The 26,563-nt window shown below is 39.0% G+C and overlaps 1 protein-coding gene across 1 annotated transcript in view; it reads right to left on the bottom strand.

Moving 5' to 3' along the window:
• Positions 1 to 26,563, bottom strand: part of ARHGAP20 (Rho GTPase activating protein 20) — a 320,100-nt gene that overhangs the window by 151,278 nt on the left and 142,259 nt on the right. The gene's annotated exons all lie outside the window — the stretch shown is intronic.

Raw genomic sequence — 26,563 nt, 5'->3', positions numbered from 1 at the left:
TCTGAGTTGTCCACACCTGGAATGTGGATCGCTGACAGTGGCCTCCGCCCACTGCAGAATCCGAGATACTTCCCTCATTGCTAGGGAGCTTCTCGTTCCACCCTGATGGTTGATGTAAGCCACCGAGGTTATATTGTCTGATTGGAATCTGATAAACTGGGACGAACCCAGAAGGGGCCAAGCCTTCAGAGCATTGAAGATTGCACGAACTTCCAGAATGTTGATCGGGAGGGAGCATTCCTCCTGAGTCCACAGGCCCTGTGCCTTCTTGGCTCCCCATCCTGATAGGCTTGCGTCCGTAGTCACAATCTCCTAGGATGGTCTTAAGAAGGATGTCCCTTGGGACAGATGATCTGAACAGAGCCACCAAGAGAGCGATTCTCTCGAACGGTTGTCCAGAGAAATCTGTTGAGACAGATCTAAATGATCGCCATTCCACTGCCTCAGCATGCACACTTGCAACGGTCTGAGACGGAACCTGGCAAAGGGTATGATGTCCATGCTGGACACCATGAGACCAATCACCTCCATATACTGAGCCACAGAGGGCCTTAACCCCTTAATGACCGGACCATTTTTCAATTTTCTTACCCTTAATGACAATGGCTATTTTTACATTTCTGCAGTGTTTGCGTTTAGCTGTAATTTTCCTCTTACTCGTTTACTGTACCCACACATATTATATACCGTTTTTCTCGTCATTAAATGCACTTTCTAAAGATACCATTATTTTCATAATATCTTATAATTTACTAAAAAAAATGATAATCTGTAATCTGTTACACATCTACAATCACCAAAAAACACCCATGCTAAATAGTTTATAAATTTTGTCCTGAGTTTAGAAATACCCAATGTTTACACGTTCTTTGCTTTTTTGCAATTTATGGGGCAATAAATACAAGTAGCACTTTGCTATTTCCAAACCACTTTTTTTCAAAATTAGCGCTAGTTACTTTGGAAGCCTGATATCTGTCAGGAATACCTGAATATCCCTTGACATGTATATATTTTGTTTTAGAAGACATCCCAAAGTATTGATCTAGGCCCATTTTGGTATATTTCATGCCAACATTTCACCGCCAAATGCGATAAAAAAAAACAAAAAGTTCACTTTTTCACAAATTTTGTCACAAACTTTAGGTTTCCCACTGAAATTATTTACAAACAGCTTCTGCAATTATGGCACAAATGGTTGTAAATTGTGGTTGCTTTTTGGTAATTAGAAGGCCGCTAAATGCCGCTGCGCACCACACGTGTTTTATGCCCAGGAGTGAAGGGGTTAATTAGGGAGCTTGTAGGGAGCTTGTAGGGTTAATTTTAGCTTTAGTGTAGTGTAGTAGACAACCCCAAGTATTGATCTAGGCCCATTTTGGTATATTTTATGCCACCATTTCACCGCCAAATGCGAGCAAAAAACAAAACAAAAACTTTTTTCACAATTTTAGGTTTCTCACTGAAATTATTTACAAACAACTTGTGCTATTATGGCAGAAATTGTTGTAAAAGCTTCTCTGGGATCCCCTTTGTTCAGAAATAGCAGACTTATATGGCTTTGGCGTTGCTTTTTGGTAATTAGAAGGCCGCTAAATGCTGCTGCGCACCACACGTGAATTATGCCCAGCAGTGAAGGGGTTAAATTAGGTAGCTTGTAGGGAGCTTGCAGGGTTAATTTTAGAGATCAGCCTCCCACCTGACACATCCCACCCCCTGATCCCTCCCAAAAAGCTCTCTTCCCTCCCCCACCCCACAATTGTTCCCACCATCTTAAGTACTGGCAGAAAGTCTGCCAGTACTAAATAAGAGTTTTTTTGTTTTGTTTTTTTAAATAAAAATAATAAAATATTTTAGTTGTGATGGACCCCTGCCTTAGCACCAACCTCCCTGATCCCCCCTCCAGCTCTCTAACCCTCTCCCCTACCTAATTACCGCCATCTTGGGTACTGGCAGCTGTCTGCCAGTACCCAGTTTGGCCCCACAAACCAAAGTATTTTAATTTTATTTATAACTTTTTTATTTTTATTTTTAATTATTTCTGTAGTGTAGCAGCCCCCCCCCCCCCGCAATACCCCCACCCCCTCCCAGATCCTTTTATATGTAAAAAAAAAAAAAAAATTCCCATTAGTTCCTTCCTTCATTGGTGTCAGTGTGGCTAATGCACGTGTGCGCGAGTCATGCACGTGCGCTCGCATCGTGCACGCACGCACACGCTCCCTCCTCCCACCCGGACAACGGCACCATCGCTACCAGTGCAGAGAGGGCCACAGAGTGGCTCTCTCTGCATCGGAGGCTTATAAAGGGGTATTGCAGGATGCCTCCATATCGAGTGTTTGGTAGGTTTAGACTGTCTAGCTGGTGGGGAATCTAGCACACCTGAAGTAAACTTATCCCGAAGTTTAAAGAGTTATAGTTAGTTGTAGTAGGTGGCGCAAAACAAGTTGCTATTCCCAATGTGTCTTACTGTAAATATGTGTGATAATATGTGGGCTCAATATATGTTAATGTTTTGATGAGTCCTAATTTTATATTCTCTTTTGGAAAAAAATGGATGTCTAAACTAATTAAGAAATAAATATGATCCTTTATTTGATTATGGTAAATTTACCCAATAATAGTGATGCTAAAAGTACAGTAAACAAAAAAATATTACAATTCCTTCAAAGTTTAAAAAATGACACCGGTGTCTCTATGTATAAAAATGTACATAAAACACAGAGAGACACCTTCCTACTACAGATCTCAGCAAGAGACATGACAAAAGCCCACGCTAGATTCTATAGACACGGAAATAAAATAGGTAGAATGCTTGCTAGACTTACCAAACTAACTAAAACTCCTAATTTCATAGTGGCTATCAAGAGCCAAAATACAATAGTATCTGACACAAACGGTATACAACAGACCTTTAGACAGTATTACTCAGATCTTTATAAAGCCCAAACCGTCAATCCCTTACATAGAGAAATCTTCTGGGAATCTATTATGCTCCCTCAGATCTCAGAGAGTCAGCGCCATTTATTAAACTCCCGCATCTCAGTAGAAGAAATTGAGAAAGCAATAGGAAACATGACCTTAGAAAAAGCTCCCGGGCCAGATGGTCTCTCGGGAGAGTTTTATAAACTGCTTCAGAAAGAAGTAGCGGGAGCATTGTCTGAGCTCTTTAATAATATCATGGAAGGGGAATTAAGAGAAGCAGGGAGATTCACCGAAGCCAATGTTAGTCTGATACACAAACCAGGCAAGGACCATCTAAGTCCAGCCTCATATAGGCCGATCTCACTCATGAATTCGGACTATAAACTTTTTACAAAAATCTTGGCAGGGAGATTAGCAGTAATTCTACCAGACATCATCCATGAGAATCAGACGGGTTTCATAAAAGGTAGATCAGCAGTAAAAAATGTCAGAACACTCCAAATCATATTAACACACTACTGGAATAAAAAGACACAAAGGCCAATTATGGAGGTAGACAAAGCGTGTGTACTGCTTGTGGACGCGGAAAAGGCCTTTGACAAGGTCCTTTGGGAACATCTTTTTTGTACCATTAGGAAATTCGGAATCGAAGGGCCCTTTCTTGAGGCATTACAGACCCTATACTCCAACCCACAGGCAGCAATTTTGGTGAATGGATCCCTCTCCCAACCATTCACATTGGAGAGGGGCACGAGGCAGGGCTGTCCCTTGTCTCCCCTCCTCTTTGACCTGGCTCTAGAACCCCTAGCGATAAAAATTAGAGCACAAACAGAGGGCCTCAAATTAGGCACAACCACACTGCATCTCTCACTCTTCGCGGATGACATGGTCCTATACATACAAAATCCCAGTTCCAACATACCCAAGTTAATAGATATCATCAGTAAATTCAGTCAAGTGTCAGGCTATAAAATGAATACTGATAAGACAGAAATCATCTGGCTAACTCACAACACTGTGGTACCTGACTTTCACTGTAATTTTAAAGTGGCAGGGGAATCCTTTCGGTATCTAGGGGTAGATCTGTCATTAAACCCAGATGATTGGTATGTAGCCAACTACAACCCACTAAAAAGAGAAGCCATGGATCTAATCACTCATTGGGCTAAGCTCCCACTTTCGATTTCAGACAGGATAGGCCTCATAAAAATGATCCTATTTCCCAAAATTTTGTATAAAATGCAAATGTTGCCAATAGTACTCAGTAAAATAGATCTGAAATTTTGGAACTCACTATTCCTCTCCTTCATCTGGGCCAATAAGAAACATAGAATTAAATCAGACAGAATGAGAAGTACTATTGACTCAGGAGGCATGGGAGTCCCAGACATAGAACTATATAGCTGGACAACTCAAGCTAAATACGTGTTAGATTGGTTGACAGGAGGGAGCAAGTTCACAATCCCTGACTTAGAGCGCCAACTTGTGGCACCGTGGTCGCTGGCTATGTTGCCACATCTGCAGGCCACAAAGATTGATAAACACCTCACACAGCATGCACTAATTCAGCAACCTCTGTTCGCATGGAGGAAAATATGTAACAAACTGCAGTTTAATCATGAAACTTCTACATACATCCCATTACAGGGGAATCCCAATTTTATTCCAGGGTTGTCCACGCAAGCCTTCAGAGACTGGGAGGCACTGGGACTGAATGTAGTATCTAAGTTACTGGAGGGGGATGGAAAGACAATACACACATTTGCATACTTACAGGAAAGATACGCCTTACCGAGATCACACCACTTCGCATACCTCCAGGCGAGACATTATGTATCCATGCTTCTAGAATCTGATACGTTTTTGGGGAATGAGCAGACGATCTACCAGTTATGTAAGCTATACACACAAGGGAGCACGTCAATCACCCCAATTTACAAAGCACTGACAAAGGCAAACAATGAGAACACACAAAAACATATTGGAGATAGATGGTCTGCACTGTTAAACGACGAGGTTTCGGCTGCCCAAGTCAAACATAGCATCCAAAAGATCCAAAAAGCCACACTATCGATGGATCATAGGGAGTCCCACACCAAGTTATTGGAAATGGCCTATATCACACCCAAACTATACAAGGCATGGGAAACAGAATCGGCAGGGGCTTGCCCGAAATGTAAACAAGCCAATGCAGATCTCCTACATATGATCTGGACATGCCCCAGACTGGTAAGGTTCTGGGGGATGGTCCAGCACTGGATGCGAACCATTGGAGTCACAGTCACTACACTAACGGTTAGATCAATTGTTTTCTTAGAATGTCAGAACTTAAACAAAACAAATACACAATTCGCACACATGGTGATTATACAGGCTAGGAAAATCATCCTCAAAAACTGGTTAAAGGATGTGGCTCCAACCTTGACTCAGCTTAAGAGAGAAATACATAGACAAATGCTCTACGAGCAGGTAGACACCATGGGAGATGCCCAACAACGCACAAAACGTTTCATGAGAAAATGGGAGGTTTATTTGCACACACTAGATCAGAATCAACAGTTACAAGTACTCTACCCGATTCGCAACACCGATTACATTCTTGAAGCACAGCTAAGAGGGGAGTGGAGGCTTGATTTTGATGGTTATGTCTCATCCCGAGAAAGCAGGCACTAATACACTCAAAACAGATGAATGAGATGACACCCCGGGGATGAGGAATAGCGATGGAGGTAAAGGTTAGGAGGAAATAGGCAGGATAGAAAATAAAGTAAAAATGCAGGGACGTGTGTTGGTTCAGTTCATTGTCCTACATTGTTATTTTCTGTACTACCCTTTAATGTAAAGACGTCTCTATGAGTGGAATAGATGTCTATATCTTTTACTATGTATACCAGATGTCAAAGTTTATTTGTTGGACTGGATTTGATGCATGTTCTTGAATAAATAAAGATTTTCAAAAAAAAAAAAATGTACATAATATATAAAAAATAAAATAAATTAAAATAATATCGTTGAAATCTTACAATTTATACAGTTTTACGTTTATCACAAGTTGTAATTTCTAACAGAATGTTTGTAAATACAATTTTATAGTGGATAAAACAATAGTTGCTGTATAGTTCATATAGGATACTTTGTTTCAAGTTCAGCTATGCAATTGAGATCTTATCTTAGGTATTTATATATCAGATGTAGAGGTATGTTAGTGCGAATTTTATCACACTGTGATATAAGTATACAAATTAGTACCTTGAAGTGTATCTGTTTGATATCACTTTTGTGAGATAATTGCGGTTAAATAAACGCTGCTATGCCAGTGTTTAGATTAAGTTTCAAGATCAAGCTGGTGGCAGTTCTATATGAGCTGCTGGCGGTTAAATAAATGCCGCTTTGGTTTCCTCTTATTAGGTGGGCTTATCTGTTTGCTGCGAGAAAATTCACTTTTATATAAGTGTTTGTGTAGTTGTCGTGGCCGCTCTGTTACCTTATCCTTTGTCGGTCAGTGACCGATCGCGCTCTTAAGGGTTTCTTGGTGGGATCTTCGTTGCGGTTAAGTGCTAACCGTTTGCTGATGTATTTTATCTCCGGTTTTTCTATTCTGTGGCTTGTCTGTCGGTCAGTGACCGATCACAATGGTGTGGTTGTTGGATAACCTCCTGATGTGGAATTTTTGCGTGCCTCTCCGGTCCGTTGTTCCCAGGTTTCTTAGATGTCGGTCAGTGACCGATCTGGGTGCTGAAATGTGGTTGTTGGGATGAGTGGAAAGTTTGTAGGATAAGTAGAAAAAGGATTTCTAGTTATCAATGTGATCTTTGCGGTTAAATATATGCCGCTCAGTGGGAACTTGAATATTTCAACTGGGTATAGCTGGTATTCTCTTTGTCTTCTCAAATCCTGTGCAGGTGTGCTCTGGTATCAACGCGTTTCGGCTGGACAGCCTTTTTCAAGATCTCAACAATATTATTTTAATTTATTTTATTTTTTATATATTATGTACATTTTTATACATAGAGACACCGTTGTCATTTTTTTAAACTTTGAAGGAATTGTAATTTTTTTTGTTTTTTTTTTTGTTTACTGTACTTTTAGCATCACTATTATTGGGTAAATTTACCATAATCAAATAAAGTATCATATTTATTTCTTAATTAGTTTAGACATCCATTTTTTTCCAAAAGAGAATATAAAATTAGGACTCATCAAAACATTAACATATATTGAGCCCACATATTATCACACATATTTACAGTAAGACACATTGGGAATAGCAACTTGTTTTGGGCCAACTACTACAACTAACTATGCCTCCATATCGAGGCATCACTGCAATACCCTCAGAGCTGCTGGAAGCGATTGTGATCACTTCCAGCACTCTGTTAGACAACTGACGTACCAGGTACGTCTATTGTCATAAACAGTTAGTTTTTGCATGACGTACCTGGTACGTAAGTTGTCATTAAGGGGTTAAGGAGGTCCAGAGGGCAAGACATGCCGAAGCTAGCTTTCCATGTCTCTGGTCTGTTAGAAATATGCCCATATAAGTTTACTTAAAAAGGGCCTAACGTTCTGTCCAACAAACTCACTGGACAAATTCACTGTGATTAAAGATCTCCACCTCTTTGCCCGTAAGGTAGTCCTGTCCTCCATAATGAAAGGGAAACAAACTAACAGTACAGAAGGTACTTTAGATAAAGATGATGCTACTGCTATCTCTGATCTTGTACATCTACTTGACTCCAATGAAACATCTGATTCAATGCCCTTCTCTGATATTCAAGAAGGACACCAGACAAGTACTATTGGTACTGCAGTCAAAATTGACTCTGGTCTAAAAAGAAAATCTGACTATATGCCCCCTCTAATGTTAGTCCCTGCCGTACATCTTTTTGTTAAGGAAGTAGAAAGGGAAATAGAAAAAATACCCTATCATGGCATATGTAAAAATAACCTCAACTTTAATGAGAGACAAGCCTTGTCAGACCTGATGAACAAATCAGGAATTGTCATAAAACAGGCTGATAAAGGGGGTAATCTGGTCATAATGGAGGAGTCCCTCTACATGAAAGAGGTCAACAAACAATTGAGAAATAAGGAGCAATACCAATGCCTACAAAATAATCCCTTAGACTCAATACAAGCTAACCTGCTACATCTCTTAAACGATGCCAGAAAAAGTGGCATAATAAGTAAAAGTGAATGGGGATATCTTTACACGAAGTTTCCCAGAGTTCCAGTCTTTTATTGTATTCCCAAATTACACAAAAACTTACAAGAGCCACCTGGAAGACCCATTATCTCAGGTATTGGGAGTATCACTGAGAACCTGGGAAACTACGTTGATCAATACTTAAAACCTTTTCTACTGACCCTTACCTCTTATGTTAAGGACACCAGTGACCTCCTTAGGAAACTGGACGGTTTAGAAGTAGAACAAGACACACTTCTGGTTTCTTTGGATGTGGAAGGTCTCTACTCTTCTATCCCACATGATGTGGGTTTGAGAGCGGCGAGATTCTTTCTAGAAAGCAGAGGTCCAACTTTTCAAAAACATACCGAATTTGTACTAACTCTTTTAGAGTTTGTGTTAAAAAATAACGTATTTACGTTTGATAAAAAGTTCTATAGACAAATGAGGGGCACAGCGATGGGGGCAACGTGTGCCCCATCATATGCTTGCCTCCATTTGGGTCTATGGGAAACAAAAACAGTATTTAACGAATTGCAAAACTGGATTGACGAACATGTTCTCATCTGGCTACGGTATGTGGACGATGTCTTCCTCCTTTGGAGGGGGACGGAAAAATCTCTGAAGGACTTTGTAAAAGTACTTAATAATAATAACTACAATATCCTCTTAACCTTTGATTTTGACACTAGTGAACTTACCTTCCTAGATGTAAGAATCAAGAAAGAAGGAAAAATTCTGGCTACGGAAATTTTTCGAAAGGCTACTGCCACTAATAATATTTTAGAGGCATCTAGCCACCATCCAAAATCCCTTATAAGGGGTATCCCCGTGGGACAGTTTCTACGCCTGAGGCGCAACTGTTCGAGCCTTAATAAATTCGATGCACATGCTGTTGAAATGTCCAATAGATTTGAAAATAGAGGGTACTCCAAACGAAACCTAAGATATGCTCGCAATAGAGCTAGGAGAACAGACAGAGATACACTCCTCTATAATCCAACTCAGAAAACTGAAGAGCAAAAAGTGCGCTTTGTAACCCAATTCAACTGCCATTGGGACAAAATCCGTACTATCCTGGATGAAAAATGGCAGTTCCTTAGAGCTGATGAGTCAATTAGAAAAATTGTTGGGGAAAAACCCTCTCTGGTACCCAGGAGGGCTCCAAATCTCAAGGATAAATTAGTTAGGAGTCATTTTATTAAAAGTCCTAGTGAGAAAAATTGGCTAGAAGAACAAAGAAAAATAAAAGGATGTTTCAAATGTGGACATTGTGTGTTCTGTAAATTTATTGTGCGCACAAAAACATTCGCTACTGATTCCACTATCTATCCTATAAAACAATTTATAAATTGCAAGACAGAAAATGTAATTTATTTACTTTTCTGTTGCTGCCCGACTTTCTATGTGGGAAAAACAAGACGAATGCTGAAAGATAGGGTCTCTGAGCACAGAGACGACATTAAAGCAGCAGAAGATGGTGAAATCAGAAGTGGAGTGGCTCTCCACTTCATGAAACACCATAAATGCAATCCCCAGGACCTAAGAGTAACAGGCATTGAACACTGTTCCCTTCTTGGTAGAGGAGGAGACATTGATACTATACTACTTAGAAGGGAAACAGAATGGATCTATAAGCTACAGACCCTTATGCCCAAAGGGTTAAATGAAAAATTTGAATTTGCTGCATTCCTCAAATAAAATGACCACATTGACTTTAAAATTCCTATAAATTTAGTATGCAATATATACAAATTAGGGTTTCTCTTCAATCTGACTCTTCACCTTAGAATGACTTACAATGTCTGCTATTTAAAGGAATGCAGGTTTGTTCAATATGATTACTCTTAGTTATATTGAACATAATTCAATATATTTTCACCTTGTATTTAGGAATCAACAAACATATTTATCTTTACTTTTATATTATGTAGAAATTCCTTAAACACATGAATCGAGGGATCAACAGTATGCATGTAAAGCCTTTAACTTGATGTAGCTTAAAAACATGGACGAAAAAGGTTTTATTTTAGCATACACTGCAATAATCCTCTTAAGAACCATGGAAAAGTAGGCCTTTCTCTTCTATTCTTATATTTATTCTTATTTTTCCTTTCCGCATACATCTATACATAATCCTTTTTTTCCCTTAAATGTTGGTTCTTTGGAGTTGCTTTACATAACTTATTATTTTTCACTGTGTATATATATTCACCGTATCCGCTTTTATCTATATAAATGGGCTGCGGCTCAGAAAATGCTTATTATTGGCTACTACTGCTACAGGTATCCTCCTATAAGCTTAAAGAAGGAGGTATATATTGCGGCTGCAATGGAAACCAGCATCCGCTTTTGCCCTGAGGAAACCCCTGTGCTCTCTGGTTGTCACGTGGGGGGTGAAACGTACGTCGGCAGTGACGTAAGAAGTGGAGACGGACATGCACGAAGGACAGATCGCTGTGGCGTCTACGCTGTGCTAGAATGTAGCATGTTTGAATTGAAATCTATCTACACACGGAAACCACTTGGAAGTTCTTTTACAGAAAGCAAAGACACGGTTGTATAATTAACTGAGCGTTTACCATCTGATTTTTCAGCTCATTAACCTGGACATCCGAAGGTGTTTTAAATGCACCATCTGTATACACAGTTCCTAGTTATGGGACATGTCTAAGCCCTGAAAAGGGTGACCACTACCTGTGTACACGTTTGTTTATGCTATTCAGATACTGTCATGTATTAAATGAGTTGTAATGCGCTGTAATTCATTTCCATTTTCTATACAACTGTAACAGACCGAAAAAGAGTTATTTTGGGATAGTTTTAACATAGATCCAGAATCAATATTATTCATGACACCGGATACCTTTATATTTGGTGGTGCCCGCTGAATACTGGAGTTGCTATATACTATCCCCATAACCTCTATTGGTCTTTGGAAATACTGTTCAACTAGTACATGTATATTGTATACTGCTTAATGCTATTAAGTTTTCAACAGTTAGTCTGTATACACTGGGGTTAAGAAACATAGATCCTGATATGTGATAACACGACACCTGATACCTCTCATTCAGTTGGTGGTGCCCGCTGTTACAGGTGTTGTTTTTTCTAGCCCCCTACAGACTATACTGTCCTCTATCAGAAATCATTTTGAGGATGTTTCCTGCACAATTTGGCCAAATTTAGGTATAGTGCACATGACTTAAGCATTACATTTTTCATCTTACAATATTGGTTGTATAAATTCTCTATTTGTTTATCTATATACATGTGTTGTTTTGACATAGATCCTCAATGATCACTATGGTGGCGGATTTTACGCTTACACGTAACCACCCTCTAGTGGAGGTGTTGTCAATCTAAACAGTCGATACCTGTTTGCTCTTCTGGTTTCATTCTGTGTGAACTACAATAAAACTGCACAGCCAAATCTGTGCTTGTGCATTGGTCCAATCACGCTTCTTGACTCATCGATTCATGTGTTTTTTAATTTAGTGGTAACCTCCTATTCAACTTTAACGCTGGGTAGCATATGTGAATGTGGGGAATGAGTATATATCTACACACACCGCTATTTTAGCGGAGCTTTAGAATTTTACAAAGCTAATTAAAAATTATATAAAAAAATATGTGCTGTAATCCCTGTCTATGCATTATAACAATCTAATTGCGGTTGTTGTAGTATCTCCCTTTTTGATAATGATTATCTAAATATTTAAAGGGTCTGCACATTGGTTATTATTTTTTCCTTCATATAAGGTTTTGTTTGCACCTGGGCGTTGCCATACAGTCCTAGGTAAAGAATTATTAATCTGGCTCTACTAGCCTCCCTTTCCCTACCCTTTCTCTGTTAGAAATATCCTCATGGATAGTCTATTATAATACCCAGAAATTCTACCCTGATACTTGAGATAAGAGAACTCTTTTCTAGGTTTATCTTCCATATGAGCTTGAAAAAGAGAGAGAAGAGAATCCAAATGGTCCTCCACCAGATGAAAAAATGGTGCTTGTACCAGAATAGCGTCCAAGTAGGGAGCTCCTGCTATACCCCGGGTTCTGGCAAAGAACCTCTAGAACCTTTGTAAAAATTCTTGGAGCAGTAGCTAGACCAAACAGAAGTGCAATGAACTGGAAGTGCTGCTCCAGGAACTGGAAGTGGTCCTTGTGGATTGGAACATGAAGGTAAGCATCCTTCAGATCTATAGTGGCCATGAACTGTCCTTCATGAACTAAGGGAAGGATGGACCTTATTGTCTCCATCTTGAACGAGGGGACATTTAGAAATTTGCTTAAGAACTTTAGGTCCAGAATCAAGCGGAAAGTTCCCTCCTTCTTTGGGACCACGAAAAGGTTTGAATAGTATTCCAAACCTCTTTCTGCGATAGGCACCGAGACAATGACTCCTAAGGAGGACATATCCTGCACGCACCCCAGAAAGGCTTCCCTCTTTTCTGGTCTGGAAGACAGGATTGAGAGGAGAAGTCTGCCCTTGGGTGGATGAGACTTGAAACCTATCTTGTATCCCTGAGCTATGACCTCCAGGACCCATGGATCCTGCACGTCCCTGAACCAAGAGTCTGAAATGAGCGACAGTCTGCCCCCTACACGATTCAGAGCCGGATCGGGGGCCACCCCTTCATGCCGATTTAGTCTCGGCGGGCTTCTTGCTCTGCTTGGACTTATTCCAGGACTGAGCCGGCTTCCAAGTACTCTTGGTTTGCTCGGGCTTAGCAGAGGACTGCTATCATTGGGATTTATCAGAACGAAAATTAGAAACTTGTCCCTTAGACGTGCTCTTTTTATCTTGCAGTAGGAAGGCACCCATGCTCTCGGTAACCGTAGAGATAATGGAGTCCAGGCCTGGACCAAATAAAATCTTTCCCTTAAAGGGGAGGGAAAGAAGTCTGGACTTAAGTCATATCTGCAGACCAGGACTTCAGCCAGAGCACCCGATGGGCCTGATCCAAAAAGCCAGAAGCCTTAGCATTAATTCTTTCTTGGATAACGTCGAGGGGACCCTCCACCTCAATTTATTCCGATAAGGAATCACAGTAAAAGCTGCTATCGGTTGAAACAAATATCCTGTATGTTGAAATATTTCTTTTCCATCTTTTTATCCATCGGCTCTCTGAACGACGAGCTATTCTCAAGCGGGATAGTAGTTTGGCAAGCGTGGAGATAGCGCCATCCACCTTAGGGACAGAACCCCGCAACTCCAATTGAGAGTCCGGGACCGGAAATAATTTTTTAAAGGAAGAAGAAGGGGAAAAGGAAGATCCAATTCTGTCCCATTCGTTCTTAATAATGTTCGCCATCTTTATAGGCACAGGAAAACTCTTCATAAACTCTGTCTAATTTAGGAATCAAAGGTTCATCAGGCAGCTTGGCCTCTGGAACCTCTAATGTGGACAGGACTTCCTTTAGAAGAAAACGTAAGTGTTCAATCTTAAATCTAAAGGCTGGTTCCTCCGCAGAAGGAGGCTTAGAGGCAGCAGACTCCATGCCAGAAAGTTAATCCTCTGAAGCCTCAGAGTGCAACTCATCCTTGGTTAACTGAGACAGAGCAGTTAAATCCAATAAATTACATGATGACCCCGGGGCAGGAGAGCTATGTTGAACTTTTTGCTTGCGTTTAGCAGGGCAAGGTAAAGCACTGAGGGCCTCAGACACCGCTGTTTTTAACTGCGCGGTAAAATCTGGTGGTAAAAGCCCCCTCCAGATGAAGGATCAAGCGTGCTATGGAAGCTGCTTGTGTAGAAGGAGATGATTGTAGGGTATGCACCTCATGGGATGGCGAGTCCTCAGAGGTGGACGGCTCAGTGGTACTAAAAGGGTTAACCTTCTTTGACCGAATAACATTATCAAGGCATGTGGAACATAACTGAGAGGGCGGGCATACCAAAGCCTCCTCACAATATAAACAGGTATTACTATTTGGAATAGAGGGAGTACCCTCTAATATATCAGAATCCTTCATAGCTTAAGTTAATGACAGCAGGACACAGAAAATAAACGATCTACATTTCTCAAAAACGGCACATTTATACTCCCAATGGCTGGGGCACTCACCACCTCCTAGACCCAGACAATACAGAGAAATAGTGTCTTCTCCGACAGCCAGCTCGGTCAGGAAAGAGGAAATGAAAGCGAGACCACTCCCGGTCACATGGTGAGCAAGGCAGGACTGCCACTGCTGTGAGAAAAAGTGTGCCAAGCTACAAGCTGTGCAGCATTCAAAGTGAAAGTAAAAACCTGTGCGTTCCAGCCACATAACAAACAGTCTATGAGACCAATAAATCTCACACATAAAGCAGCATAAAATCAAAGCATCACATTTTATTAATCCCCACTGTTCAATAATGCCACTCAGGAGATAATAACCCATGATTTTATTAAGATATAAGGAGCCACACTGTGAACCTGTCTTTTAGCATTTTCAACATATGTAAAAATTGAAACGATCTTACCAGAATCCATGCTGTAGAAACACAGCTTCTGAAGTGTGACACTCTTGTAGCATCGCTTCTGACATGGACTTGAGTGAGAAAACAAGCAGGCAGTGAAACTCGTCAACACTGATTGCTTAGGAGCTGTTAGCAGGCAGTCTGGATGGGTTCGCAGAAAGACTCTCCCTGCATCTCCAGACTCTAACTTTTGTCAATGCTCTCACTGTCCTAAGGAACTACTCTGAAATCTTCTGACACTTCTCTGCCATCCTCCTGTGAAGAAAGACAAAGAATGACCGGGGGATGGGGGAAGTGGGAGAGATATTTAAGGCTTTGGCTGTGGTGTCTTTTCCTCCTCCTGGTGGCCAGGTTCAATATTTCCCCAACAGTAAGGAATGATGCCGTGGACTCTCCTTATATTAAGAAGGAAATACAAAACACAGAGACAAAAAATTCAAACCAGATCAAAACACACACACATACAATATATAATAGTGTCACCCTTCAACCCCACATATAACAGAATTAAGTTCAAGTTAGATTAAAAGATTAGAAAACATGAGTTAAAAACAGTGCATCACAAGACAATATTACTGTGGTATCTGATAAGCTCCTGCACCAAAAGTCTGCAAATTGAGCATGCAAATTCCCTCAGTGTGGGTCATTATGAGTCAATACTACATAAGATAACATAACTAATATGCAACAGAACTTATAGTTTCCTTATACTCAATAGGTGCACAGACCTTCAACTGTCACCATAAACGGTATCCAATCTCACATAATTCTCACTACATTTGACTCAGGCTTCTCATCTTTACTATCCATTTCACAAGTCATATTATATCAAGCTCATAGAATGATACACAAAAACCCCATTCCACAGGCAAATCAAAAATAATAAGCCATTAATCATGTAAAAATGTGTCCATAAATGCTATCATATATTCTATTTATGCATCAATAAAAATGCATAAGCACACTTGCTCCACCATACATTAATGGGGAGTAAATCGAAATATGAGGTGTTTGTTTTGTGCAAACATTTACATTCAGACGCATGTATATTATACATATTTATTCCGCAAACCAATACACCAGCATCTAAAGTTAGCAGTAAAACGTTTACCACATAGAACAAAGATTTCCGGGACAGTGTGTTAAATGCCCGCAACAAAATAGCAATGTTATGTTAATTGGATAGTGCTATCCATTACTTTCCCATACAAATACTAGATCCATAGAGCCAAATAGAATTAATTAAGCGTTACAAGTACAAACACCATTCCATAACCAACCAACTGTGCATTGGGTGATAGATCATACAAAACAAAGTGTAAACAAGGTAGTTAAAATAGTAACTTACAGTCATGTAGCGATAGTAGACAATCACACTTCACAGCGGCATCACAGCCGTACTCATGAATACCAGGCCTCCACAGCCTCTATGAAAACCATCCCAAAAGCCGAGTTTTATAGCCCCAGGTGCCGGTAATAGTCTGGGTCAAAGGGTATACCTGCTCCGACCACTTAAAGCAATACCGCCCACCAAGGCGAACATCACTTATCCAAATATGTTAATAGCAGCCATCCCACACTTGCAAAATTATATTTTTGTGGAAAGAAACATATTTATAATTCACAAACTTCTATTGATCGCATTGGCATCCAAGCCACTCCCTCGATTAACACTCATCTATAGCCCTTTATGTATATCCTGTCCAGAACAAAGTGTTATAGAAATCGGTATCAGAAACAGATGAAGTCATAGAGCTCACTTGCTCACTCCAGCGTTGCAGACCTGCATGCCCGTGTACAAAACCAGGCAAGATGACAAGCATAATCGCTGAATTCATTCATAGGAACTTCGCTCAAAAACAAATACAACATTTTCATTCAACATCTACCAATCCTCATCGCATAACAACCATAAGACAACAATCCTATCGGCCAACCTCAACCACTTGGTGTAACGCACTGTCACCAAAAGCAAAGAAAAAAGCAAAAAAAATCTCCTGCCCCAAATGGTAAAAATAATAATGGCTTGCCACACACTAAAAGACTGTACATTTAAATAGATAACATATTGGCATAATCTCAGCCAACTTAAAAGCCAAAGACCAAAAAGCTACAAAGGCAGAACAAAGTATCATAGATACATTTACACATGTGATGCTCCAACCTAACACAACTACATCCACCAAGGCATATGCGAGCTTCAATCATAATAACGGTAACAAGGGAAATCGAGTGGAACAACCAACAATCTAAATAGTAGTAGTCAAATGTTTCCTCTAGGTCTATCAACCCCACTGTTGAAATGCATGTCAATATACTAACCAATGATGATGAAACAGATACCAGGTAACATATGGATACAAGTTTATATACATGAAATCACATCCCTAAACTCACAACAATCTGATATGTTATAAAAAGAACAATAGTCTAAATGTACATTGAGGCCATTTGGGGAGAGGGTATTAACACTAAAGATCCACTGGGACTCACATTTTAAGAGTTCTCTCTCCCTGTCCCCACTTTGTTTCAAGGGAGATATGCTAGCTATCAACATAGCTTGTAGTGTAGAAATTGGATGTTGGTCAGAATGTCCATCCTTTAAAGCAGCCCTGATGGCACTCTTGTGGTTGGCCAATCTCTCCCTGAAGGAAGTGAAGGTCTTACCTACATAAAACCAGCCACATGAGCAAGACAAAAAATAGACTACATAATCGGACGTGCAGGTTAAACAATGTCTAATCCAATAAGTTTTAACTTTATTGGGATGATGACATTTTCCACCAGTCAGCAGTGTATTGCAGGTTATGCAACTCCCACACTTGTAGCAGCCATTGTTGACTATTTGCAACCAGGACTGTTCCCGCTTCCATGGATCAGTTCTCATCAACAGTGTTTTAAGGCTACGTTCACTTCTATGGACAACTCTAGGGGGAGGAGTACCCTTGAATGGTAAAGATTGATCCTCACTTATCAGTGGCCAATTTCTTCTCAGTATTTCGCCAATCTGCCTAGTAGCTGGAGTATAATTGGCAACAAAATTAACAATCTGGTCATTAGCACTTCCACTAGGAATGCTTTTCCTGTGTATCAAGGCAGGTTGATCTTGGTTAACCACTTGTTCGAGGATTTCATCTTCATTACTGGAATGATAGCCCCTCTTAATAAATTTAGTTCTCATGCATTCAAGTTGTTGTTGTTTCCTAATGGGATCAGTGTTGTTACGTATTACCCTCAAAAGTTGAGATTTAATAATTTCTCTTTTAAACTGTATCGAGTGATGACTACTAAATTCTAACACAGTATTTCTATCAGTATGCTTAGAGTACAGAGTAGTTTTTAAATTACATCCTAAATCAGTGTGTGCTTTATAGATACAGAGATCAAGGAAGTGTATCTGACCATCACTCATTTCACTTTTAAATTTAACGGATTGTTTAAATTTGTTTAGGGCCTCAATCTACATGTGTAATTCCACTGGACCACCACCACACATCATCAATATGCATCATACAATAAGATATTAGGGATTCTTACCGAAAAAATATATTTATTTTCAAACCAAGCCATGGATAGATTGGCATAGGATGGGGCAAAACTAGACCCCATTGCTGGAGGTAAAAAATATCTTCAAATCTGAAGTAGTTATGCATTAAGCACATGAATAACCAATCTAGTAACAACACAATGGGAGGACCTGTGTATTGGTCAAAGTTGAGAAGAGCCTGTCGAACAGCCTCCACACCCTTATCATGTGGGATGATGGTGTAGAGCCTGTTGACATCTAAATTTACCAGAATGTAATCTAATAAGCTTGATAGAATCAAGGAAAAATGCCTCGGTTGTTTTAACAACATCCTGTAGGAAGAAATATATATATATTTTTTATATACACCACCTTTATCCCATCTCCATTGGGACCTAACTTTCTTTTTTGATAAGCCGCTGCTCTGTTATTGAGCTTATCCCTGGAACCTTTCACCCTGGATTTTGGTGTTGCCTGTGCTGATCCAGCTTCCCTGCAGCTTCCCAGGAATCCTTTTGGACTGGTCCTGTTCCTGTTGCCATATAGGATCACAGCAAGCTGGGCTGCTGCAATTGCTCAGTGCGTGCCTGATAGCACTGTATGAGTGCTCTGGATAAATGTGAGTACCCTGGTGTAATTTCTTCCACTATCTTGGATCTCTTTACTGGTACACACATGCGCCTCTTTTTGTCTTCCCATGTTATTTCCAGATGTCCTTCTACATTTGATTTAAGGAGAGAGCAGTTGACGTGTCCTGTGGTGCCGAATTTGCAGAACTTTATTCATTCTTCCCATTTGGATTTTGAATTTGGGACTGTCCGATTTTTGGGTTTGAGTGGGTTTTCGTGCATATATTTTATGTATTTTTTATTTTTTGTGTGTGCACTATATTGTTTGTTTTCCGCATATTTATAGCTTGAATTTTTTATCATTAGAGCGCCCCCTATTAGGATCCCTTGTTTGGGTTCATTGTTTATATATTTCTGTATATACACACATACTGTATATACACATACATACATATAAACAGGCTCAAAATTTCCACTCGACCACTAGCCATGGCGAGAGGAAATTTAACGGTGGGTGGCAAGCAAAAGTTTGTTAGTGAATGTTGAGTCAACATTCACTCACTGTCCGAAGTCTCTTGGCATCGTCTAAGAAACTATCAGGTAGATTACAAGTTTTGCGTTCGTGTTTTAATGCTGGAAAAAATGGTAATTTCAGCGTTAAAACAGCAACGCAGCCATTACGAGTCTTGTCGATATAGCTGTACCGCAAGCCTTCTTGCCTGTAACGTCCCGCACTCTAAAAAATTAAGTTTTTTCATGGGATTCCCATAGCGCTGCCATTACGAGTTTTGCGGTGAGGCTAAAAAGCTTGCGTTACACCCTAAAACGACAAGAGCCGTACCACCATTTGAGAGCAGTAGTTATGAGTTTTACGCAACAAAACTGTTACACAAAACTCATAACTAAAGTGTTACAAAGTACACTAACACCCATAAACTACCTATAAACCCCTAAACCGAGGCCCTCCCGCATCGCAAACACTAAATTCAAGTTATTAACCCCTAATCTGCCGCTCCCGACATCGCCGCCGCTAATAAAATATATTAACCCCTATTCCGCTGCTCCCTGATCGTCGCCACTATACTAAAGTTATTAACCCCTATTCCCACGCACTATAATAAATATATTAACCCCTATTCCGCCGCTCCCCGACAGCGCTGCCACTAAATAAAGTTATTAACCCATAAACCTCTGGCCTCCCACATCACTACCACTAAATAAACTTATTAACCCCTAAACCGGCAAACCCCACATCGCCAAAAACTAAATTAAACTATTAACCCCTAAACCTAACAACCCCTTAACTTTAAATTAAAATTATAAGATCCCTATCTTAAAATAAATAAAACCTGTGAAATTAAAAAAAATAAGTTTAAACTATAAATTAAACTAACATTACTATTAGACTAAAATTAAAATAACTATCAATTAAACTAATTAAACTACACATTAAAAAAACCTAACCCTACTAAAAAAATTAAATCTACAATTACAAAAACAAAAAAAACTAAATTACAAAAAATAAAAAAATACTAAAGTACAAAAAATAACACACTAAATTACGAAAAATAACAAACGAAATTATCCAAAATAAAAAAATTAACCTAATCTAATAGCCCTATTAAAATAAAAAAGCCCCCCCCCAAAATAAAAACACCCCCTAGCCTACACGCGTAATGTGTGAAAACAGCTGTGATTTTGGCGATAACAATATCAAGTGGTACAATCTGGGCAAGTGAAGAGTTGCATTGGCCGCATACATCACAGTGAGACACACTGCAGAAGGGATCCTGTCTGGTAATACCTATTGAGTGTGTGAATGAAGTGAAGGTAAGCCATGCAGCTGTAAGCCTTTCACCCTGAAGATTGCTGTAAATGCGGCATATGTGATTGGAGCGACTGGTTGTTTATTTGCCACACATTGACTCTTGCATATATCTTTGAAATCCGGAACCGGATCAGTAATGAAATATTTAAGGAGAATCAAGGACAGCATTTCTGTTCACTAATAACCGAAGCGTGTATTAACACTCAAGTTTCCGGTAGCAGAGATGAACTTTTATGAGCCGGCTCAAAAATCCATAGCATGCTAGTATAATTACCTTTTGGTAGTGCACTACACTTGAATTATGTTATTGGCTACTTTCACAGCATCTGTTTTTGGCTTGTTTTTAATAAATATATATATGTTCAGCATACCTGTTTAGGATATTTCCTTTATGAATATAGTGTGGGTGTGATATGGTGCGGCCTGTAATCCGCTTTAGCTGTCTAGAATTTGGTAGGGCTCTTTCTTTCCAGTATATACATTAAAGTTTTTTTGCCACAGATGTTGATGGATCAGTGAGTGCTTCATTTATCAACTTTTACAAATACCTTCAAATCACCCTGGCAGTTGTTTTAAGTCGGTGGGAGTGCATACACACTAATTGCTGTATATATTATATATATATATATATATATATATATATATATATATATATATATATACACTGTATTTATATATCTCTGATGATATTTTGGTACAATATATATCTATACCTATATTTATAACTATATATATATATATATATATATATATTTATGTATTTATTTATAGGTATAGATATATACAGATATATAGGAATATCTGTTTCAAAATGTGTAGAACACACACACGCGCACGCACACACACACACACATATATATAAATATATCAATAAAACACAAATCTGTATCATTGTGTACCCCTGCTCAGGTATCCAGCATTATGGAATTTGATAATAATACCTGCTTATTGGCAGAAAGGGACAGCTCCCAAAGCTTAATTGAGGAACAAGGACAAGCCTCAACAAGCAATAAGAAGAGATTTATTCAGGATTAGGGCATTCAAATTAAGATATAATTTAATACAACAACAAAAACATGTTGTTTACCCCTGCAAGGTGCTGTAGTATTGCTAAAGGTTGCTAGTCAAAATTCTATTTCAAGCAAACAGGTTTAGAATTTTTCTTTTTTATCCAAGTTCTTTGGCATATTAACAAGTTTTACACAAGTAAAAGCAATAATTTCCTTTACTATATGAAGCTATAAATAATGTCTCATCAAACAGTAACAGTATATTCTTGACCGATAAAAAGTGACATTCCTCTGTAACGGCATTCACTATGAAGTCGTCAGTTTAAAGCAATGTAAAGTATGAATGTATGCAGAAAGTTTACAGTATAACTGGATTAAATTATGCTGACATATGATGTTTGCAAGTTTCAATTTTAAATAGGAGGGTTGGAAAGATTTTTGGTTTACTTGTATTGTTTTCTTTCCTGGTATTTTCTCCAGAGAGAAGACATGGTGCAGAAAAACCACATATCGTCTTCCTTAACAACAAAATTGCCCACCCACGATTTCCCTGAATAAAAAAAAGTCTACAAAATTTTGCACATGCCAATAACCTCTATCTTTACTGAAGGATGCTTAATTATTAACCCCTTAATGACTGACATACTTTTTACGTTCACGGTTCTTAAGGGTTTTACTAGCGCAGCTTTGACGACAAGTGTCGTTAAGGTCATGGTTTCACTAAATAAAAATAAAGTTACGTAAAAAAAAAAATCCCCACGCAATTATTGTCAAAATGTCTCTGAAAAATATTTATTGGTGAACATGAGCTGGGCTAGAGTCACTGTTCTAAAGTGAGGTATATGAGGATGTTCTGGATATTTCAATGCAAGGTATGCTTTGCATGTTCTTTAGGGGTGATTGACAGGCCGTTCTCTTGCACAAGACATGGGGGCAGCATTACACCCTCAAGTGAGTGTGTAATGATATATCCGAGCAGCAGACATACAGTGTCCTCTACCCGTTCTATTTGAAGCCGGTCGGACAAATTCTCAAGTTGAGAATCTTGTCTGCCCCAGCTTTAAACATATGGCCCTGTTTTTTTATATGGTAACTTTATTATATTGCCTGGTTGATAAAGCTTCAATTTTCATTATTATAATTTATTTGTAAAGCACAGACAGATTCAGTAGCACTAGGTACTAGTGCCCGATGGTCTAAAGAGTTCTGGAGAGATTATCGACATTTTAGAACTTTAGAAAAACAAATGTTAGCTTGAGGGATGTTTCTCTAGCTATGTAGGGTTCTGGATGTGAAGAAGAAAAATATATATTATAATATAATGCTCAAAAAAATACATCAAAGATTTTGTGTGATTTGACTCCAGGCCGGCAAGATTTTGATCATCATGAGATTCACTAAAACCTGAGATTCTCTAACAAGTGGACCGCTACTGATAGCGCAGGGTGCACTATCAATATCGGAAAAACAGCACAATCTGGTATAAGTCCATGGTAAAATGTTTAGTGGAGCCAACATCTCTTTAGCGCACGCTTTATACTTTCAATCAATAGGGCAACCGAAGTAAACATCGCTCATATTGTGAGTTATGTGTTTGTGCCCCAAAAAAGTTAGCGACTTAAGACCTGAAGAAAAGTGTTAGGGCTAGAATAAAAGTATAACAAAACATATGTAAAATATATTAAAATAAAGTATATATATATACTGTACATATATATCCTGATTGATTTTATAGGATTTATATGGCTCTTGGGAATCTTTGCTTCCTCCTAGTGGTAGGGAAGAGTAATGTCCAGGAATAATGGATTGAGGACTCTTACCACCTGTATGCAGGGCCGTCTTTAATATTGATTGGACCCTGGGCAAAAATTTTCTTGGGCCCCACCCCATGCAATTTTGCTCTCCACCCCAACATCCCAAAAAACAACTAAATCAATTTTTTTTATTATTATTAGCCCAGCAGTGGATCATCCACTGCTGGGCTAATCATTTAAAATAAAAAATAAAAAATGCAATATGTGAAACTGGACCTAAGCAGTACTAATAAGTAAATAAATATATAAATTCCTCCACTGTGGATTCATTTAATATTCTTTTGAATGTGATTCTGGTGTGAGGTTAGCTGGTTAAAGAGATTTAGGGCAGCCAACAGGAGCAAAGCAAGGTAAAGGAGGAAGCATGGAGGTGCAGACAAATATAAGTTTACTGACTAGAACAGCAGAACTACTATAAAAATAAACCTTACATTAATGTGTGAAGTATCAGCATGACGCTATACATCAGTCACACCAGCACATGTCGCTTCTTTGCTAGGAACAAGTTCCCTCTCACCCTGAACTAGACAATGCTGCATGGGGAGGGGCGTGTGTGCACTCACTTATTCTTCCCACTGACACCTTTCTACAAAGCACTATTCCCCTAACAAACTTCAGTTAGTTGATCTTAGGGCCACAGCAGAAAGAGCAGGGCTAAGGGGAACAGTAGACTGGATGCTGTCTGTCCAAGGCTGCATGGATACAGTGTGAGATGAGTCACACAGCCTCAAGACTGAAGAGAGCAGTGTATGCAGCTGCACAGATGCTCACATCCTCATGTGCCTGCCGCTCCAGCTTTCTGCTGCATGCGCCTACAGTCAGCCCTACCCAGAAACAATCCCCACCACCAGAGCAGTTACCTGGTAACAGTGGTAACCCCAGTAGGACCTTTTCTGATGCAGTGGGAAATGGCTGGATGCCGAGTTAGGGCTTTGCATTCAGTGCTGCACAGTGCACATCTAAAACAGCACATGGCACTAGCTTGGCATGTCACATGACACCGGCACGGTCTGGCACAGTTTTTAAAAATATATAAGCAGAGTACTTTTGACTGTGACAGTATTAGGACTGAATGTGTGTGTTCCCCATGTCACATCAGCAGTCTGGTATGAACCATAAAAAAAAAAAAAAAAAAAAAATTTTTTTTTTTTTTTTTTTTTTTTAGGACTCTTGGGCCCCTCAACAGAGACTGGGCCCAGGGCAGCTGCCCCTTTTGCCCTGTGTTAAAGACGGTCCTGCCTGTATGAAAGAAATAAAATGTTCTTCTGAGTGAAGAACAATGTTATTTCAAGTATTTCTTACGCATCTTTGGCTTTAGCGCAGCCCATAAAAGTCTATGGGGAAAGAGAGTTAGCGCAGCCAAGCTATCTGACCTCCAGATGTAAGCACGACTTTCAACTTGTAATATAGTCCTATAGATTTAACTTCAGTGATATTTTTGTGCTCCACTAGAAATCTAGACCGTTATGGCATTAAAGGGACATGAAACATTAAAACAAATATATATAATAATTGAGATACAGCATGCAATTTTAAACAACTTTCGAATTCATTTCTATTATCTAATTTTCTTCATTCTCTTGGTATCTTTTGTTGAAAATGATACTCAGGTAGGCTCAGAATCTGGGAGCTAGCTGCTAAATGGTGGCTGCAAATATATGCCTCATCATTGGTTAACCAATGTGTTCAGCTAGCTCCCAGTAGTGCATTGCTGCACCCTCAATAAAGGAACGAGGCAAAATTTATAATAGAAGTAAATTGGATTCATGAAAGAAAATTTAGGTCCAGCAAATCTCGCCTTTATGCCAACGCCCTTGACAACCTCACGAGTGTCTAAGAATCTAGGTGAATGACAAGGATGCAAGGTAAAAAGAAATACAAATATATACAACAATAAACAAAACAAATTAAAGGGACATAAAACTGCAAAAAATGTGTTTCATGATTCAGATACAGCATGCAATTTTAAACAACTTTCCCATTTTATTCTACTATAAAATTGACTTTGTTCACTTGGTATCCTTTGTTGAAAGCATACATCAGTAGGCACAGGAGCAGCACTACCCAGAGCTAGCTACTGATTGGTGGCTGCACTTATATACTTGTTGCCATTGGCTCACCTGATGTGCTCAGCTACCTTACAGTAGTGCATTGCTTCACCTACAACAACGGATACCAAGCGAATGAAGCAAATCTGATAATAAAAGTAAATGGGAAAGTTGTTTAAAAGAGTATGCTCTATCTGAATCTTTAAAGAAAAATCTGGGGTTTTATGTACCTTTAACCCGATCGCTTGTTCTCAGATGAGCACTCCTGACCGCGTATGCACATATGCGCTAACCTGAACTCATATTCTCATATGCGCACACCCGACCGAATATTCTAATGTGTGCTAACCCGACCTCGTAATCTCAAGTGCGCTATTCCAACATAAAATTATTCATATTTCACATTCACATAGCAGAATATGTTCTATTTATTAAAAAATACACACACACACACATATATATAAACACACACATATATATATACTGTATATATATATATATATATATATATATATATATATATATATATATACACAGAATATATAGTATATATAGTATTGTGATAAAATATACAGGTAGCCCTCAGTTTACGCCGGGGTTAGGTTCCAGATGAAATGATTGTAAATCGAAACCGTTGTAAATTGAAACCCAGTTTATAATGTAAGTCAATGGGAAGTGAGGTAGATAGGTTCCAGTCCCCTCTCAAAATTGTCATAATTAACACCCAATACATTATTTTAAAAGCTTTGAAATGAAGACTTTAAATGCTAGACAGCATTATAAACCTAATAAAATAATCACACAACACAGAATATATAATTAAACTAAGTTAAATGAACAAAAACATTTGCTAAACAGCATTATAAACCTAATAAAATAATCACACAATACAGACTTCACTTGCATTTTTCTGCAAACAGTTCTTTCTATACATTCCAATCTGGACTGAGATATAGACAGGAAGATCTTGTTCCTTTGAAATCTGCTCAATAGCTCAGGTCTGGTTAAACTGATAAATTTTAGCTTGCTTGGCTTTGCTGCAACACAAGCGGACAGCTCCACCTACTGGCTATTTTAATAAATGCACTGCTTCTCAATGCTTTTCAATAGCAGTCACATGACTGGAAAAAAAGGTTGTTATTCTGAAACGGTGAAAATTGAACCGTTGTAAAACGAGGGCCACCTTATATATATATATAT

This window comes from Bombina bombina, chromosome 3, assembly GCF_027579735.1.
Source record: "Bombina bombina isolate aBomBom1 chromosome 3, aBomBom1.pri, whole genome shotgun sequence".
Lineage (NCBI taxonomy): Eukaryota > Metazoa > Chordata > Amphibia > Anura > Bombinatoridae > Bombina > Bombina bombina.
This window is presented reverse-complemented; position numbering and strand designations above follow the sequence as displayed.